Source organism: Benincasa hispida, chromosome 9 (genome assembly GCF_027475165.1).
Source record: "Benincasa hispida cultivar pf3 chromosome 9, pf3_genome.v1.1, whole genome shotgun sequence".
Taxonomy (NCBI): domain Eukaryota; kingdom Viridiplantae; phylum Streptophyta; class Magnoliopsida; order Cucurbitales; family Cucurbitaceae; genus Benincasa; species Benincasa hispida.
This window is the reverse complement of record NC_143486.1, coordinates 94,722,946-94,738,235: the sequence shown is the minus strand read 5'-3', so window position 1 is coordinate 94,738,235 and position 15,290 is coordinate 94,722,946.

Genomic DNA, 15,290 nt, shown 5'->3' with positions numbered 1-15,290 from the left:
TTTTTGTAAAAACAACCAATCGAACAAAACACCTAGCTTGGGTCAACTTCATTTATTTCATTCCTTTTCAATTCTATCATGAATTTATTCGAAAGATCAATGTTAGAACTTTCAATTAAAAGTTAGCCTACTCATTTAGAATCGTAACGGGTAGTCCTTAGAACGAGTTAATTCAAAGAATTAGCGAGAATCCTCTACTAATCAACAAATCAACAAGCATTAAGATTAAGGGAAACGCTAAGCCAAACAATTGATTTCCATTTTCTAACCAATTATTTGAGCGAGATCAATCTAGGTTAGAAAGTAATGTTTATTAAATGGGATCCTAATTTAACTTCACAAACTTACTTAACCTTTGTCTCTAGGTGATTAACTATCTAAAGATTACAAATTATGGCCAATCAAAGCAATCAATCAAACCATCATAGCTAATATGTCAGATTATTTATGAAAGATAGATTGAAGAATGATTACAAGATAACATCTCAATAAACTAGAACAATCCTCAGCAAAATACAACCAAATCTCAAGAATCAAGTAGGAATAGAAATAAACTACAAAATCAAGCCAAGTTTTTACCTCTTAGCCATAAATCATGCTCTAAATTTAGTGATCTCCTTCAATAATGCTAAAAGTGGCAAAGTATTATAGAAATCAGAGGAAAAGAGAAAGAAAATCGAGCTAAAAATGGAAAATGGTGTATGACCTACGCTTCAGAAATTTTTTTGCTATGTAGCAACTGTCATAGTGTTGCAACACTACACGAGGGTGTTGCAATGTTGTGCAATGCAGCACACGCTTCCGCCTTTGACTTTGTAGCGTTGCAACACTACATATAGCGTTGCAATGCTGCCCTGTTTCTTCACAAAATAGATAGCTTTTGTCCCTCAGCATTGCGCAACACTCCATTTGAGCATTGCAATGCTTCGGTTAGGGATGATTCGTAATTCTTTGGATTTCTTTCCTCTTTTGTGAAATTGAGCCCTATCTTGGCCATTTTATCGTCTTTTTGTCCCAACACTTCATTCGACCTCTTGTACACTAGAGACCTACAAAATCATCAATTAAACACATTAAATAGCCTAACGATTCCGAATTAAGAAGAGGGAGATAACACATTTTCGGTGCTATCAAGGAGTTAGGAACTAAACTACACAAGATGAAATTCACTCTTTTCTTTTTATTAAGATAAGTAGATGAATTGCTCCCTTAAGGGTTGATTCCAAACAATGAGGGTCCTCATTGTTGGGAATGTCCTAAAACTCGCAGTTTGTAAATCATGGAAACATATTCTATTTATCATTAAAAGTATTGTTGAAGTTTTTTATTCAATCAAAATGTTATTGAAGTTGCATTATGTAACAAAAATCTAAAAAACGAATCTATGGCTATTATATGAATACTGTAACTTTATGTAGAGACATAAAAGAGGATCAAGTTATAGTATATAGCCAAAAAGGTCTATAAGTATATGGATGAGATTGGGTACCTCATCCTGCAGATACTATAGATGCGGCTTACTTTGTATATTGATACAAACGACGTAATCCTGAAATAGTTCATGTGAAGATATGCGAGTAAGGGCATCCTATTCAAAAGAGTTTTGCATAAGACCAGACCACGAAATAATCATTTTTTCTTTATAACGAATATTTACTGTTAAAATTGACTATTTCAATTCGATGACCTAGGGTAACTTGATCTTAATCTTGAGCTAACTATAAAGTCCTATTTATTTAGGATTATCCTTTAATCTGCATAGATGATAGTAGTTCAACTGAAGGAGTGAATTTCATCTTGTGTAACTAAATTCCCAGCTCCCAAATCAGATGAATCCCCAAAGTGGTAGGTTTCAGTCGACAATCTGGCCACTCGCACCCATACAAATCAAAGGACCGCCCTTAAAGGCGGGAGTTCTCAACTCACTCAGGATTGAGGTCATGTTACCTATGGTCATCTTAGTGAAATGAAGTCTCTGTCATGAACGACATTATATAACGAGACTATAATACTTCGTGGTCAGGTCTTATACAAACTCTCTGTATAGAACACCCCCATTCGCATGTCCCCACATGAATGATCAGGATCAGACCATCTGTAGCAAGTCACAATACTTGTAACTATTCTACAAAGCGGGCCGCATCCATAGCATTACCAGAATAAGGCTTCCCTCCTATATCCATATACTACAAACCATTTTGGTTATCACTTAAGACATGATCCACTTGTATGTCTCCACATACATGCTTAAGTTACATAATGACAACAGGGATTTTAGTTTATTTGGTTTATGGTAAAGCAAGTAAAACATTCAATGTTTAAAGACAAGTAGTGAAGAAAATATCATATATTATACATCACAAGCGTTTGTTCAAAACTGTGTTTACACACTATAGGACATGAGAGTTTAGGGCACCATTCCCAACATCAACAACACTGCTCAACAAGCCTCCCATATTGAGGATACAATCGGATATATAGCTAGGGACATAGTCCGGCAAGATGAAACTCACTCCTACCCGTTTTAGGGTTAGCATATAGGTTGTTCCCTTAAGTACTAATTTCTGAGGTTGAACAAATGGGCCCCGCCCTCTCAGCTAGGAGGGATAGGTTTATTAGTTGGACTATAAACCAATTGTTCAATAGAGGATCAGTGGGAGCTTAAGGAGCAAGATGTATTTATAGGGGTACAACGGTAATTTTTACCCAATTGTAAATGCGAACGATCTGTGAAGGATCGACTTACGGAATGGTTAAATCAAGTGGATAGAAATATATCTATAGTGAGGAGAGTGTAACCATTGAGCTATAGTGGTATGTCTTGGTGGCTAACGAATATTGATTAACTTAGGTTAAAAAGTTTAATCGATTAATCTCAAATAGTTGGAGCTCATGATCTATAGGTCCATAAGGTCCCTTTACTAGCTCGTAAAACGTTACACCTTGGATTAGAAAATTGAGCAAATTTAAAGTTTTCAAAATTTGAAATTTGGGTTGAATTTGAAATGTTCAAATTCAATTTAGGGTTTGTATAATTATATTTGATATAATTAGACGTTTAAATTTATCGAAATTAAACATAATTGGAGAGTTTAAAATATTTAAATATCGATTTAAATATTAATTACATGAAAAAGATTCATGTTTGAATTAGGTGTTTTACTAATTTAATATTTGATTTTAAATTATTATTTTTATTTAATTAATAAATCAATTTTAATTTATGAAAATTAAATTTTTAGAATTTAATTTTAATTTTATCTAAATGAATGTTAAAGAAAAATTAATTAGATTTAAATTTATATAAATTAAAATTTGATTTTTTTATTCTAAGTGGAAAAATCCAATTTGAAGTTGGTAGTGGAATTTTCCACATTTTGACACCTCGTCCACTCACTTAGTGCTAATTGAGGTGTCCATTAGTTCAAAGACTAAGTACTTGCATGTTTTAACTTGATAAAAGACTTCAATTTCATATTGGACTTAAGTTTTGCATGTTGATTTTTCTAAAAAAAATCAGAGAATTTGTGAAATTCTCTTCGTCCCTCTCCTTCCCTTTCAATTCCCTCTCAATTGAGAGTTTCCACCACTCAATCCAAGGCTAAAAATAGTAGAAAAGACTCTTTTGGTGGTCTACTACTAATTTGAAGGTCAAATTTGTGGAGTACAGCAAGGATCAAGAGGGATTTTTTAAAGGTATACATCATATAAAACCCTCTTTCTATTGAAACTGTTTTTAGCATGCTTTTAAACTCAAATCAAGTGTAACTAGAGTGCTTATTGATTCTGTTAACTTCCATTTTCTATGTTTGTTTTTCCTATCACTCACCTTCTCACTGGCCAAATAAAGGTCTAGTTATAGTTGGGCTGTGACTAATTGTTCATTAGAGGGATCGGTGTTACTTAAGAAGTTAGATGTAACTATAGGGGTAAAACCGTAATTTTGTGAAGGTTCAATGAACTATTGATTGGTTATATCTAATGGACACATAAATATATCTATAGTGCGAAGAGTGCAACTATCGATTTTTAGTGGAGTGACCGACAATTAATGAATGTTAACTAATTTGATTAAAGAATTTAATCAATTAATCTCGTATCATTGGAACTTCAATCTGTAGGTCCATAAGGTCCTCTTGTTAGCTCAATAAGAATCAAATGAGAAACAAATTAATTTTTGGTTTAATTTGAATTGTTCAAATTAATTAAAGGAAATTAATTGTATGAGATACAATTAATATAACGTATATTTATACATTATTATAAAATATAATATATATGATACATTATAATATAAAGTTTATTAAGAGAATCAAATATTTGAATATGATTCAAATATTGATTATATGAACATGATTCATATAAGAACTTTGGGTTGAAATTAATATGAATATGATTCATATTAAAACTATATAGTAGGATGAGAGAAGTTGTCATTTGAATATGATTCAAATATTAAACTATATGAATATGATTCATATAGAAACTATAGGGTAAAATTAATATGGATATGATTCATATTGATACTATACATCATATGAGAGATTATAAAATATTGGTTATATTATATGTGATATAATATAAACTATAGGTATATATATATATATATATTAAAACTGTTAATATATATTTTAAATTCATTTTTTGAATTTAAAATTCTTATTATAACTCCGTAGGGAGTTTTTTTTGGTCAAGGGAGTTATTCTCTAAAAATCTCTAAGAAAAAAAAAGTAAGAAAGGAGGATGAAGGTTGGTTGTGAGTTAACGTGAAAAATTATTTTTCACAAAGACTTTCTTCATCCTCTTCCATGATTGACTCTTGAAAAAAAATTCTCTCCAACTAAGAACATAACATTCCCTCACCAAAATCACAAGGAAGCTCACTTCTCTCTTATGGTTTTCTCTTTAAGTATAACAAGGAAGATTTCCTTAGTAATGTCCAAGAAGCAAAGGTTGTTGTGTTCCTATTTTTGGGAGAAGTAGAGAATTTTGATCGTCATCTCCATCAGTTCAAGATTTTGCAGTAGAGAGGAAGCGAAAATATTGAATCTTCAAGGGTGTGTTCTCGATTCCCTTTTTCCTCTGTAAACCATAGTTGTAAAAGCATGCTTGATAAATTTGTTTATCATTTTTTCGTTCTCTACTGTATTTGATTCTGTAAAATGTAAATTGGAACTCAATTGTATTCGCATGCTTTCGCTATGGGTATTTGAAACCCTTCAAGAAGATGGCTTCACCACTCGTCCTCATAATCTAGATGGAACAAACTATTCATTTTGGAAAGTTCGAATGACTAGTTTTTTAAGTTAATTGACAATAACTAATGATGGAAAGAAAATATTAAAACCTGAATTACAGTGGTCTGAGGCTGAAAACGAAACATCGTTAGAAAATTCTCAAGCATTGAACACCATATTTAATAGTGTTGATCACAACATATTCAGGTTGATTAATATGTGTGTCTCTAGTGGATATCTTATCCATTACTCATGAAGGAACTTCAAAAGTTAATATGTCAAGGTTGCAATTGTTAGTTTTGAAGTTGAGAATATTAAAATGCAAGATGATGAATCAATTACTAAATTCAATGTTCAGTCACTGACATTGCAGATGAGTTGTTTACTATGGGAGAGAAAATTTCAGAAGAAAGACTTGTCCGGAAGGTGATTGGGCTTTCACAAAAAAAATTGACATGAAAATTACTGCTATTGAGGAAGCTCAAGACATAATATCGGGTAAGAGTAGATGAATTATTTGGCTCATTGCTCACTTTTAGATGTCTCTGGATGGAAAGCCCGAGAAGAAAAAATAAGGGAATTGCTTTACTATTCTTATTTGAAGATGAGCATGATGATCCTGACAAAGCGTATGAGGATTCTCTTGATAAATCTATTTCATTGCTTTCAAAACAATTCAATTGTATTCTCAAATGATTTAGAAAGAAGTTTGGCACTTTTAATCCTAAAACCAATAAACCCAGTGGCTCTTTTCCTCTCAAACAATTCAAAATTCAAAATAGTAAGAAGGAAACCGACAAGTCAGTGGCTTTTAATTTTCAAAAAGAAAAGTCTTTCAAATATAGAGAGTGTGAAGGGTATGGACACTTTCAAGCTGAATGTCTTGATTTCTTGAAGAAGCAAAGTAAAAGTTGTCTTAATTTTGTCTGATGATGAATCTGAAGACAACAATGACTCAGAGGAAGATGTCAAGACACTTATTAGTAACAAATCTAACACTTCGTCATGTGAGATTTTCAAGTATGATAAATATTTAGAAAATGTTAATGATGCTACCAAACATGTGTCTGCTTATTCTTTTTATCAAGCTCTTTTTAACAAATGACAAGATGATCTAAAAGTCCTTAATGTATAAAAAGAAAGAATTGAGATTTTGTTGGTTGACAATCACATATTTATATCTATCATTATTAATCTGAAGCGAGAACTTACTCAAGTCATAGTCTAAATTAGATTTTTCAAAAAAAAATGAAAGTCTAACATAATAGATGGTCTCACTCTCATCTCAAAGGGAAGCAAAATAGGTAGAGATTTGTAGGGACAATCCGGTGGAACATCTTCCAAATAAGTATTTTTTTTTATCTTATTTGGAATTGACAAACCCCAAACCATCCTTTCTGATTCCTCTCCCTACGAATCTTACTTTTCCCAAAAAATCTTTCTTCATACCTTTTTTCGGAATTTCATTAAGCTTTTATTTCTTAGACATGTCTCTAACGTCTCTTTTAAATTTCTTCTAATATTCTATGGCCACATTTTTTCAAAAAAGGTTCTCATTTTTCTAACATATCTCTTACTATTAATCGAGTTTAACCATTTCAACACTTGGTTTTGATCCAATTGAAAGTTTAAAATTCATGGTTTTTTTTATTTTTATGAAAAAAAAATATATATACATCTTTATTTTTATTTTTATTTAAAAAATTGAAAACAAAATATAGTTACCAAATAATGTGTAATTTTTTTGTTGTTTAGAAAAAGAAAATAATAATAAAAAAAGACAGTTACCAAGCATAAATGGTTTTTGTTTTTAGTTTGACAGTTACCAAGCATAAATGGTTTTTGTTTTTAGAAAATTAAAAACTTAAAACAAAAATAGAAAATAAAGAAACTAAAAACTAAAAGCTGAAATAATTACTAAATTGAATTGTTATGATAGTTAATCACTAATTGGAGAAATTTAATTCTTTCGTGTTTGAGAAAAACTAATTATTTATATAAAATTATTTCCTCATTTACTTTAATGGGCAAAAAGTCTACATCATTTTCAAACCAAATTTAAAATAAATCCAATTATATCATTTTTTTTATTAGGGTTGGCAATGGAGAGGCCTCCCGCGAAGGTATTTCTCCATTCCCGCCAAGAGAAACGGGTCATCGCAAAGACCCATCTCCATTTTTTTAAAATGTAATATATATAATTATATAAATATTTGTAAAATTAATATATATTTATAAGGTATTTATAAGCATGTATTATATTTATTTATTTGTAAAATTAATGTGTGTGTATATATACATATATAAATTAATCGGGGTTGGGGACAGGGCGGGGATACCCTCCCGTCCCGACTAAGGACCCCGTTATAATTCCCAATTTGATCTCATTTTCGGTCAAATCAAGGATTCCCTGTTCCGATCCGAACGGAAACCTGACCTTGCGGAGATTTTTGCCTACCATGTTTCTTATATATTTATTCCTTCCTGCTTAAACTTTTTGTTAATTTTAAATGAAATAGAAATTTGACCGTTTCATCATCTTTCGTAGAAAATACTTTTTCTTAGTCTTTTATCAACTAATTTCGAGTACTCAACAAAATAATTTGTAACTTAAATCATATATAATTTAAATAAATTTGAAATTTAATATGATCTACTGCTTACGTATTTGTTTTTGAAGTGAAATTTACTTTATATTATAGTTGATTTTTAAAGTAAATTTGTCAACAATTATTTTTACGTTAAAGCCAATTTCTAAGCAGACTTAAAATTTCAAATTTAATGCATGTATTGAAAATAACACTGAGAATATTGTCAAAAGAATAATAAAAATAACAACAACAACACCGAGAATAAATCATTTAAAAAAAGTAAGTTTATTCTATATTCTATATTAGGTCAAATAACAAAACTTCAAAGAATTTGATTTGAGTAAGGCTTACTACTTGAATATGTTGTTCTCTCACCCACCCCCAACAAATACAAGGATTGAATTGATCTTTTAAAATATGAAATTGATACTTTAGAATATATAAGAGGTTTAAAAACATGGGGATAAATATTGTTTGAAAAGTATTAGCAAAAGCTTAAAAAGAAAAAAAAAAAAAAAAAAACAATACTTTTATATTTTCAATGTATATCCAAATTTTGAATAGTAAATCTTAAAGTGCAAAATTATTAAATAAAGAAAAAAAGTTTAGAAATATGGTTTATTATGCTATAAACTCATTTTATTAAAAAAAAAAAAATTAAAATATATATTTTATAATGTATTATAAATTATACAATATTATAAAATAATAATTATAAAAAAATATTAATAAAAAACATGTTCGTAAATTAATTAATAATTTATAGTTACTTTGTAATTACCAATAGTTTTGCGGTTTATAAAAATAGTATCAAACATGTTTAAAAATAATTTTTAAATTAGAATTTAATTTCTACAAACATTTATGAAAACACAAATCACAATTGTGTTTTTTTTAATTTCTTGACTTTCAATTTAATGAGTTTTGAATATGCTTTAAAAAAATTAAATTGAATTTACCTAATAGATATAGAATTAAATTTTATGTATAATGAAAGACTTTTAAACTTTTAATTTTATGTCTACTACATCTATGAATTTAAAAAATGTTGAATAGGTCAATAACCTATTAGAAAATTTAGAAATCTATCGAACATAAAATTTAAAATTTCAAGAACCTTTTAGATAAATTTTTTAAAAATTTAAGGATTTATTACACCAAAATTAAAAATTTGGATATATTAAAATGTTTAAAAGTTTGGAGATGAATTAAATATAAAGTTGAAAGCCCATCAACTAAATTTGTGATTTATCAAGAAAAATAATAATAACAAACAAAGTAAGACTAAAATTAATATATAGGCTTGTGATTTTCTTTTTACTTTCTCAGCATGAGTAATTGCTATTTTTATTTTTATTTTTTATATATTTTTTTTCATTCAAATCTCTCCCATTGTTGTAAAATTGTTATTTTATACTTTATTTTTATTCTTAAACTTTCATAAATATACCATTTAAGTTCGCGTTGATACAACTATTAGTTTTTTTAGTTCAACAATATAGAAGAATGAGTTATCTTTCCTTAATACAATAATTAATAATTTATATCTTTCGAACTATATATTAATGGATTCAAGATGTGTTGCTTAACGAATTTATGATACATGATAAACCTACAATATTTTCTTATTAAATGTAATTCATACTTTTAGTGGTGAGGACACAACCAAATTATATGTAAAGTTTAGAGAAAAGGTTACTATAAAATATAATTAACAACTAGAATGAACAAGTACAATTGTGTAGGGATAAAAAAAGGAAAGAAAATTACAACATTTAATTTATTTCATTTTACATATAAGCTTTTCTCTTTGAGTTTTAGACCAAACATATATAGTATAATTGTTAATCTAAAATATATATTGCTCTTAAACACTTTAAAGCTTATTTAGTATATCGTAGACCCAACTCTCACCTAACTAACTTAAAATACTTATATATTACGTGTTATTGAGTTAAAAAATAAACAAAAGACTTATAATGTTAGGTTGAAAGATAAATATGATCCTATGGAGAAGAAAACGTATCAAAACTAGGCATGTTCAAATTAACAAAAAAAACTCACATGTAAGATCCTCTAGAATTAGGAATTGTCTAGTTGTAATTTTTCTGATGGAAACTGAAACAAACAAGTTAAAATCGTATTTGTTACACGGTTTCTATATTTTGATTAAGAATAAATTATTCGTAGACATCATCTTTTCTCCGTCAAGAGTGGTCTTTATCCTCTCAGAACGGTTGGTTTTTTTTTTTTAAAAAAATTATATATAATTTTATTTTAATATATTTAATAACTAATTCTCTATCATGAAAAAATTTATCAAACATAACTAACAGATTTATTATGTAAGGATGTAATATTTATAATTTTTAAACAAATTTTACCTTTAATTAATTTACCAATCTACGTAAATAAGAAATTTCATTAAATCTTACAAATTATTGATATTACTTATTAAAATTCTAGAATTAAATTGTTATAAATTTAAAAATATAAAAATTAAATTGTTATCGATTTAAGCTCTTATCTAAATTTTAGTTCTATAGATGAAAAGTGATTTTTAATCAAATATATAAAAAGTGTTTTTGTTCTACACTCTAAAAAGTTGTCTTAAATTCCACCACCCTAATCTTTTTTGCAAAAGCAATCCTTAGAGAGGGAGGAAAAAAAGAAAAAAAAAATCTCAAACTTAATCTAAATTTTTTTTTTTTCCTTTTAAATTTTTATAAGCATAGCTTCAGATTCAATATGATGAATATTATTGAAATAAATCTACATTTCATAAAACTACTCAATCAAGCTAAAAAATGAGGATAGAGAGATAAATGATCAAATTTAATTTATGTATTTTAAAAAATAGTGAAACATCTTTGCTATTGTAAAAATTACAAAATGAAAATATTTTGTTGTTAAATTGGATTTACTAAATGAGTAAAATAACTCAAACCAGAACTATTAACTTAAAGAGTTAAGAGCAATAATTAGATAGTAATTAATTTAAATCTAAGATTTAAGTAAAACCAATATTAAATCCCATTAGTGGATTCATCTTGATGTTTTTTTTTTTAAATGACAACATTTCCAAAAATTAGCCTTCCGCAAAAAACAATTTAGACAAATGAAGTTTAACATGCAATTCCACTAACAAATACCTTTTACTAGCAAATAATAATAATAACTTTTGTTTCACGTCTTCAAATCTAGTAGTTCAATTAATATGAATTTAGTAAATAGTCTAAATTCTACTTTCGAAAATTGTTTTCGAATTTTGTGATTTAAACCGTATAAATTTTGAAAACAATATTTTTATTTTATCTATATATCAGATTTTGAATTTAAAATTGTAAATTACAGAATTATGTTAAAAAGGATAAAAAAAAAGTTGAAAAATATAATATTTCATGTTACAAACTCAATTATTTTTCTAAAATTAGAATATATATTTTATAATATATAATATTACATACTATATGATATTAGAAAATAATTATAATACAAAAGTTTTAATATAAATTTATTAATACAAAATCAAAGTTGAGGTAGTTTACTGGATTTTGTTTTAAGTTCATGAACCTAATAGACACAAAAGTAAAAATTTTAGGATCTCTTATAAACATTTTAAAATTTATAGTTTTGTCTAATATAAATTTGAAAGTTTATGAATTAAATTTATAATTAACAATTTCAATAATTTCAAAACTCCATTCACAAATATTATAGCTTGCTGCAAAAAGATAGTTGCAAAATAACTTTTCAAATGTACTCTATTAATGTCGAACTAAATAGTTGCAAAAGACAATGATAAATACAAAATGTTGCAATAAATACCAAACCACTAAAAAAAGACCGCCGCAATAGACATATTTTATTGTAGTGTATTTTTTTAAAAAAATTATTATTATTATTATTTATCATTTTCAAATAACGTAACTACAATTATTTTAAACTAATTGAATATTACAATTTTTTTTAGCCAATTGTATATTATAATATTTCAACTCTTCGAAAATATATTATATTGCCATTTATTTCATTTTTTAAGAAATTTAGATATAATTAAATATTAATTTTGGTTAAATTACAAACTTACATTTTGAGTTTTCTAAGTTCAATTTTTTTAGTTATATGTTTAAATAATTAATAGAATTTTTAATCAAATAATAAATTTAGTCAATGAACTTTTAAATTTACGTCTGTTCCATTCCAAATAGATTCAAACGTTAACGTTTAACAATTAAATTTAAGATTGTATAATTAATACTAAATTAAAATCGAATTTAACTTTGAAAAAAATGAAATAAATTGCAAAATATAACATATATATATATTTTTAAAGGAATTGATTCTTAAGCCAATCTCTTTTTTACTCTATTTTGTATCTGCGTCATTTAAGAGATAATTATGATGATTCAGTTTATAATTATAATATATATTATAAGTTAAAAAAAATACTATATTAATTAATTAAAAAACTCCTAAAAAAAAATAAAACTCCAATTATTGTATATATATTTTATTATTACAAGAGTTTTGATAACCTGAATTTTACTTATGTTGTAATTTTTGCATATGAATGGGTTTTAAAATTTTGAGTTTAGGGTATTTTTAAATATAGAAAAATAAATTAAAATATTTACAAAATAAGTAAAATTTTAGAACTATTAACGATAGAGGCTGATAAATACTAATAGATTTCTACAGACACCGATAGAATTCATAAAAATCTATGGGTGTCTATCAGACTTGCAAATTCATAAAGCCACAAACAAGAATCTAACTTCCTCCCTTTTTAGATTATACCACCTACTTTATGGCACCTAAAATCTTATTCTCTCTCTCTCTCTTTTTTTAATTATTATTGAAAAGTAATTTATTATTAACATGAACTTATGAATGAGTTTTAAAATTTTCGAGTTGCAAAATGGGTTAAACAAGTTATCAAATAAAAGTTGTTGTAGTTGTGAGAGACATTCCACAATCGAAGTTGAAGAAGAAGGTATCAAGTATATCCAATGTACATCAGTGAGATGTATTAAGTGCATACTAGTGGTGTATCATAGTATCAAGTGTGTCTAGTGATATCAAGTGTCTCAAGTGTATCAAGCGGTATCAAATGTATATCAAGTATATCAGGTGTATTTGAACATTTCGTACATTTATTGTTTAAAATCGTGGGTTGGACTTGTTTTTTGCCCTTTTTACAATTACTATTATTTAAATCTAATTAGGTATCTTGGCTCCAATATTTATAACTTGTTTTGTCCATTTTGCAACTACTAAAAAAATCATAAACGAAAAAATAAAAAATAAGGAGCGTAGAGTTGAAAGGAAGAAGACAACAAGAGTTATGGTTCATAAATATGTTGCGTGATTTTATTTTATTATTTTCTTCAATATGTGTTTAGATAATTTACTCACATAAATTTCCATTTATAAATTTAACCAAAAAAAAACCCGACAAATGTTTAAGAATATTTTTGATACTTTAACCAGTATAATTCGTTAAAAATTGACTTATCCATTAAATAGATAAAGTGCTCGTTAGCAAAAAGAAGGGCATATGCAGTTGCGTGGCTTAGTTGAATTTGTGATGAGTTGCGTAGTTTAGTTGAATTTGTGCCTTTTTGTATTTCAATGAGAGTTTTATGCAAAAATATGCTCAAGCTTACGTGCTTTGCATTTCACCCAATTCGAATAAATGGAAAATTTTTAAGTTTATAAGAATTGTATAAACCTAAAAACACGGCTTAGTAAATGGAAAATTTAAGTACATACAAATTATAAGTATTCTGATCTTATTGTTGACATTATATTTATTGTAAATTTTATTACTATATTGTTTTTTTTTTTTTTTTTTTTTTTTATCACATCTCTAGAAAGGAGAACAAAATTATTCATACTATTGTAGCTTTAACATCTTCTCAAAATTGTTCTTTATTATAGAAAGATATCTTTCTTGTTTGTGTTCTTCCTCTCATCCATGATGAGGAAGCGAAGGAGTAATTGGATTTTGAGAATTTATTTATTTTGTTGTCTAAAAAATATAATTTAATTAATTCTGAAATTCGAGCTTGATGAAAAAGCCAAAAAAGAAAAAGAAAAACTAGAAGATGAGATTGTGGATCTTGTGGCATGTAAATCTCTAAGCTGTAATAATATATTTAAAGTATAATTGTTATATCTTATAGATTTACCATCATAGTTTTCCATAGATTGAATATTTGAAATTGAGGGTATTTTAGTTCAATATGAATTTCGAATTTTGGCTTAAATTTTGACATTTTTCCTAAAACAGAAAATAGTTTAGCTATTTTTCAAAGTAGGCCCTATTTTAGCCCTTGGGCTAAATTGAGTAATAAACTATAGTATTTCAGAAAGGGCTGGGCCAGACAATCATGGGTTAGCCCATTTCGAACCCAATCAGATAAGCCCCTATTTTTTAAATTTGGGTTTGTTTCGATGAGTTTTATATATTGAGAAATTTTTATAAATAGATAAATCTAAAAAATATTTAGATTTTATAACAAAAAATTTTAAATAGTTTTGTACTTTAGGAATTTTAGGTCGTCAGTATTGTTAGGGGCTATTTTAGTCCTTTATCAAATTTAACTTAATATTTATTATTTTTTTTGTTTAACCATTTATTCTATAAAAAAGACATTTTTCAAAACGTGCTTTTAAACTTGGTCATTTATGTTGTTAACCTTAATCTTTAAGATGAGTGGTTTTGTCGTGGTTTTTTAATATGACATGTGGAGATTTGACACGTCTTACGATTATGATTTATTTTTTCAATTGCGCGTGAATATCATGTATTCATGTTCATTGAATTATGAGCTTGTTAGGTCTAAAACTTATTTTAATTTTTACTCACTTTTATAAATCAATTAGATATATTTTAAATTAACCTGATTCTGATTTTTTTTTGTCGTTGTTAAATGTCATTGATTTTGTGAGTTTTCTTTTTTCTTTTTTCTTTTTTAATTGAAATTGAGGTATATTTCTATTATTGTGTATTTTTAGGGGTATTTTATGTTGGGAATGTTCTAAAACCTGTAGTTCGTAAATATTATTAACATATTCTATTTATCAATAAAAGTATTGTTTATTGAGTATTTTATTCAATAAATTGTTATTGATATTGCATTCTGTTATAAAAATCCAATAAACGAATTCATGGCTATAAATATGAATACTTTAAATTTTATGTTGCAACATAAAGGAGGATCAAGTTTTTAATAAATAGCCAAAACGGTCTATAAGTATATGGATGAGATTGGGGACCTCATCCTGATGACACTATTGGATGCGACCCATTTTGTATACCGATACAAATGATGTGATCCCAAAATCATTCATCTAGAGACATGTGAGTGGGGGCATCCCTATGCAATGAGTTTGCATAAAATCGAACCTTGAAATAGCCACTTTTCTTTATAACAACAATTTACTATTAGAACTG